This window comes from Colobus angolensis, unplaced genomic scaffold, assembly GCF_000951035.1.
Source record: "Colobus angolensis palliatus isolate OR3802 unplaced genomic scaffold, Cang.pa_1.0 Scaffold226, whole genome shotgun sequence".
NCBI classification, from domain to species: domain Eukaryota; kingdom Metazoa; phylum Chordata; class Mammalia; order Primates; family Cercopithecidae; genus Colobus; species Colobus angolensis.
Genome location: NW_012115444.1, coordinates 1,517,635 through 1,524,029, shown reverse-complemented (window position 1 = coordinate 1,524,029; position 6,395 = coordinate 1,517,635). Strand labels below are relative to the sequence as shown.

General features: G+C 34.5%; 1 pseudogene across 1 annotated transcript; it reads left to right on the top strand.

Moving 5' to 3' along the window:
• The first annotated feature begins 4,117 nt into the window (after positions 1 to 4,117).
• On the top strand, positions 4,118 to 5,471 carry LOC105513243 (annotated as a pseudogene). Its single transcript, XR_001001970.1, has one exon. The product of XR_001001970.1 is annotated as an annexin A2 pseudogene (transcript).
• Positions 5,472 to 6,395: the final 924 nt, after the last annotated feature.

Sequence of the window (6,395 nt, the reverse complement as noted above, 5' to 3'; positions counted from 1 at the left end):
CAGACATAAAGCATGCTTCCCCATAGAGATACAGTACTCTATAATTTCTATCTATATGCATAATTCTAAATTTTTGTAGTAGTCGTTATTTAAAAAGTAGGAAAAAATGAGTGAAATTATAACAATATATTTCATGTAACCCCATATATTCAAAATATTATCATTTCAACATGCATTCTATGTAAAATTATATTAATGCTATATATTTTAATGTTGCACTAAGTTTTTGAAATACAATGTGTAGTTTATATTACAGTGCATTCTGATTAAGAATAGTAATATTTTAAGTGTGTCATAACCACATGTGGCCAGTAGCTAACCTATTGGACAGCACGGATATAGATCAGTTCTATCTTCACAGAATATTCTATTGAACAGTGCTGACCTGGAGGGGAAGTGAAAATAAAATAGAAGTTAATAACAAAGTATGATAAATGGTGTACAGAGCAGAGACAACAAATTCAGTCTTGGACATTAGGAAATATTCCTGGAAATGACATCCCTTATTCTCTATACATGATATATGTGCAGGAAACCTCTGATTAATTTTGAAATTTTGATATTTGTGTTCATTGGAGTAAAAGTTCTTACTTCCAATTATTATTAGCAAAGATAATTTTTATTTATGAATCCAATTAGTTTCCTAATATAAATTAGTCAAATTTAGCATTAAAGCACTAGAAAAACAAATCGTAAAAACAAATCGTATGTGAGCAAAGTGTTTCAATGTTTCAAAGATGGCTTCATTCAAAATGTGCAGAGAAAGCCAACTCTGGTATGATTAAGTTTGTTGATACTATCTGGCCAGGTGCATTGGCTCACACCTGTAATCCCAGCACTTTGGGAGGCCAAGGTGGGAGGATGACTTTGGCCCAGGAGTTCAAGACCAGCGTGGGCAACACAGTGAGACTTCATCTCTACAAATTCAATTAATTAATTAAAAAAGATTGTCTATATTATCAATCTGAAATATGAGAAAATTATGTAATATTTATGACATTTCTCACAAGAGAGTTTTCACAGTGCAGTATTTCCCCCTTATTTGTGGTTTCACTTCTCCTGGTTTTAGTTACTCACAGTCAAGCAGTGTAAAAATAGGTGAGTAAACTATAATAGGACATTTTGAGAGAGAAGGAGATCACATTCATTATAACTTTTGCTTACGATATATTGCTATAATTATTTTATTAATTATTGTTGTTAACCTCTTACTGTGCCTAATTTATAAATTAAACTTTTTATTGTAGATATTTATGTATGTGAAAAACATACACAGGGTTCCATGCATATAGGAAAAAACACACAAATAGAGTTTAGTGCTATCCAGTTTCAGGCAACCACTGGAGATCTTGAAGCATATAATCTACAGATAAAGGGGACTATTGTTATGTTTGTGAACATAGTATGTTCAGTTAAGGGAGGTCATGTTTAACCAGGCTTCTGAAATTATTTGAAAACATTACATCTATAATAGATAGCAGAAATTCAATGATGTAGTACTCTTGTATTTTTCTTCAGGCAAAAAGTCACATTACACATGTGTGTGTGAAAATGTGTGTGTGTGTGTGTAAGCTAACAAATAAATTATAGAAACCAGTCTCGAAAGCAAAAATAAGATGGAGACTTGGCAATAATCTGACTATGGTGATTATTATAGTTCACCAAACTGTACAATGCAGGAAAAAACAGTTTCTATAGTGTCTTTTAAAAGTGTGTTTGCCCAAATTACTTTGATGATTGCCAAATATAATGATTTTTCCTAATGTATATTAAAGCAAAGTACTTAAATAGCAAGTGGCATGTCTCCTTTACTTTCCCTAAGAAAATGACAATTATTGCATATAACAATGAATAAAATTTTACTGAATTTTTAATCTTAATATTCAAATTATATCTGAGTCTTTGAATTTCAAAAATAGGATAGATGATTCTACTTTCAAAATCTTTACTTGCAATATATTGAGATTACAGGAACACAACTACTAAACACCTGGCAAGTCTTACTTTTCTCTGGCTGGAAAGCTTCACACTTCCTGTCCCTTACAGGGAGGTGAAAAAACAAATGAATGGAAAAGAAAAGGGGACGAATGAGAAGTTAAGGAAGAAGAGGAGAGGCAAGAAAGGAGAGAGAGAAGAAAGAAAGTCAGCACAACTTTTAAATGGGGTGGCCCTTGAAGGTAGAGGATTAAAAGAATATTGACTTCCTTGACTCCTTCAGTCCTTAAGGTCTCAGCAGTACCTAGAGGATGGCTTATCTCGTGGTTAGAATATTGCAGAAAAAGACACTAGAGGCGGGATTTTATGGCTTTAGCCTGTGAGTAAAAGGAATTCTGCTATCAGTTTTCTATCCAGCACTATTTCTAACCTCTTACTCAATAACTTGTTACCTTAGTCATTAATTTATCATGTGTAACATGGCTTTTTGCCTGAAGAAAAATACAAGAGTACTACATCATTGAATTTCTATCATCTATTATAGGTGTAATATTTTCAAATAATTTCAGAAGGCTGGTTAAACATGACCTCCCTTAACTGAGGCAGCAGTGAGTGTTTGTCATAAAATTGTTTTTACCATGAAGAATTTCCACAGCGTCACTTTAGTAGCTTCCATTCTTTTTCCTACTCCTCTAATTATATTTACTCATCATATTTTAAAATAAAATTATAATTGGCAGAGATTGATGAAGAAAAAGATGAAAAATATAAAAGACACGAGATGTTGACAATATTTCTAATCATTTCTTACACTGAATTAAAAATACATAGAGGAAACTGCATACAATATAAATGTGCAGCTAAAAATTTATTATATAGTTAACACCCCTATAACGACTTTCAAGGCCAAGATGTGAAATAATATGAGCACCCTGCGAACACATTCAAATCACAAACTGCTCCTTTTCTTCTAAAGGCAATCACTATCCTCAATGTCAAGGTAATAACTGCTCACTTTCTTTGTAGCATTGCTACCTAAAGAATGATAACTCAATGAAATCATTCAGTTTTGTCTATTTTTGAGCATTATATAAATGGAATAATACATTATACATAAATGTGGGTCTGAATTCTCTTGCTTAATACTATACTTGTGAGATCAATTGAAATTAGTGTGTGTAGTTGTAGTTCCATTTTCTTGTGATTGTTGTAAAGCATTTCAGTTGATCAATATACCCACAGTGTATACACCCGCTTTCCTGTTAATGGACATTTGGACAGTTTCCAGTTTAGGGCTTTTATGATGAATGCTGTGAATATTCTGAACACATTTCTGAGTTCACATATAAATACATTCCTGTTGTCTATATACCTATGAGGAAATAGTTGGGATTTTCGTATCTTTAAATTACTAGAAAGTCACACTGCTTTCCAAAGCGATTGCATGAATTTATAGTCCCTAAAAAAATAGTATGAGTTTTTCTACATTCAAACAAACACCTGGAATTTAATTTTATCTCTTTTTGGGTGCAGTTTATTGAAACTTTAATATTCTTTTACTTGATGACTAATGAAATTGAACAACTTTTTTCAATCGTTTTACTGTACATGCCAATTTCCTCTTTATTCACATTTTTTACCCTTTTTTGTGTTTATATTTTTCTTATTGATTTGTAATTCTTTAGATTTTCTGATTATGTGTCTTTTATTTATCATTTTCAAATATGGTTTCAGACTTTAACTTTTTTATGATCAAATCTTTATCACCAAAACTTACATTTAAAATTTATGATCAGGCCAGGTACAGTGACTCACACCTGTAATCCAGCACTTCGGGAGGCTGAGGTGGGTGGACTACTTGAGGTCAGGAGTTCAAGACCAGCTTGGCCAACATGGTAAAACTCAATCTCTACTAGAAATAGAAAAAATTAGCCGGGTGTGGTGGTGGTGGTAGCCGGCTGTAGTCCCAGCTACTCAGGAGGCTGAGGCAGGAGAATCACTTGAATCCAGGAGGCAGAGGTTGCAGTGAACTGAGATCATGCCATTCCACTCTAGACTGGGCAACAAGAGTGAAAATCTATCTCAATAATAATAATAATAATAAAATAAAAATAAATAATAAAAATAAAAATAAATTTAATGATCAGTGCTTTTTGTGTTCTGTTGAAAATTTTTTGCTCAACATCTGGGGACGCTCACAGTTCTCAGCGCCCAGCCCAGCTTCCTTCAAAATGTATACTATTCACAAAATCCTGTGCAAGCTCAGCTTGGAGGGTGATCACTCCCTCCAAGTGCATTGGATCAGTCAAAGCCTCCACCAACTTTGATGCTGAGTGGGATGCTTTGAACATTGAAAGAACCATCAAGACCGAAGGTGTGGATGAGGTCACCGTTGTCAACATCTTGACCAACAGGAGGAATGCTCAGAGACAGGGTAGTGCTTTTGCCTGGCAGAGAAGGACCAAAAAGGAACTTGCATCAGCACTGAAGTCAGCCTTATCTGGCCACCTGGAGATGGTGATTTGGGGCTTATTGAACACACCTGCTCAGTATGATGCTTCTGAGCTAAAAGCTTCCATGAAGGGGCTGGGAACTGACGAGGACTCCCTCGTTGAGATCATCTGCTCAACAACCAACCAGGAGCTCCAGGAAATTAACAGAGTTTACAAGGAAATGTACAAAACTGATCTGGAGAAGGACATTATTTTGGACACATATGGTGACTTCCGCAAGCTGATGGTTGCCCTGGCAAAGGTTAGAAGAGCAGAGGATGGCTCTGTCATTGATTATGAACTGATTGACCAAGATGTCTGGGATTTCTATGATGCTGGAGTGAAGAGGAAAGGGACTGATATTCCCAAGTGGATTAGCATCATGACCAAGCAGACCGTGTCCCACCTCCAGAAAGTATTTGATAGGTACAAGAGCTACAGCCCATCAAGAGAGAGCATCAAGAAAGAGGTTACAGGAGACCTGAAAAATGCTCTCATGAACCTGGTCCAGTGCATTCAGAACAAGCCCCTGTATTTTGCTGATCGAGTGTACTACTCCATGAAGGGCAAGGGGATTCGAGATAAGGGCCTGGTCAGAATCATGGTCTCCTGCAGTGAAGTGGACATGTTGAAATTTAGGCCTGAATTCAAGAGAAAGTATGGCAAGTCCCTGTACTATTACATTCAGCAAGATACTAAGGGCGACTACCCAGAAAGCACTGCCTGTACCTGTGCGGTGGAGATGACTGAAGCCCAGCATAGCTTGAGCTTCCAGAAATGGTGCTCCCCATACTTCCAGCTAACAGGTCTAGAAAACCAGCTTGCGACTAACAGTCCCTGTGGCCGTTCCTGTGAGGATGACGTTAGCATTGTCCCCGGCCTCATTTTAGTTGCCTAAGCATAGCCTGGCTTTCCTGTCTAGTCTCTCCTGTAAGCCAAAGAAATGAACATTCCAGGGAATTGGAAGTGAAGTCTATGGTGTGAAACACTTTGCCTCCTGTGTACTGTGTCAGAAACAGATGAATAAACTGAATTTGTACTTTAGAAACAAAAAAAGGAAATTGTTTATATACCTTGAAGTTATGAGTATCTTTATATATATTAATTTTTTGATCCTTTAGTATTTTGCTTTTTGTATTTTATTCTATATTGACGTGACTTCACATTTGAGTCTTTTTTTCTCCAAATAAGCATATCTAATTTTCTCATTACCATTTACTAAAACGATTTTATGTATACTAAATATTGTAACTTTATATTACAAAATTGTATTTGTAGAACAAGTCATGCCACATTGTTATTCTTCAAGGAAACCTTGACAAATTCTATCTTTTCAATGTTCAAAAATAAATAAACTTGGCTAGGATTTACAAATCCGTTATAATTTTAAACTATAATCAATATGGGTAAAATTATCATTGTTACAAATGAATCTTATAATCCTGATCATAACATAATACTTTATTAATTTAGATTTTTAAAAAATTTTCTAGTGATATGTTATAATTTGTCCAAATAAATTGTATGTTTGTTTGATTTATTTGTAGATCCCTTATATTTTAATAACATTTAAATTGTATTTTAATATGTAATTGTTAATTGTTAATTATTGCAATAGACTAATACAATATATGTCTGTTTGTTTACTCTTGCTCATTACCTTATAAAAACCTACACAAATTTGAAAATTACCTGTGTTCTTTTGAATTTTATGTACAATCATATTATTTTGCAAAAGTGAAATTTTATTTATTCCTTTTAAATATGGATATCTATTTATTCTCCTGACTTACTTCACTATCTAGAACCTCCAGCATTATATAGAATATATAATACTAAAAAAGTGGCAGGGTACTGAAGGTCCACCTCTGTCAGCACAGGCCCCTAGAACTGTAAGGTTGCATTAGCACCAATTTACGTGTTGTTGCATTTCTCCAATTAACTGTGAATTCCATTTGGAAGAGCAAA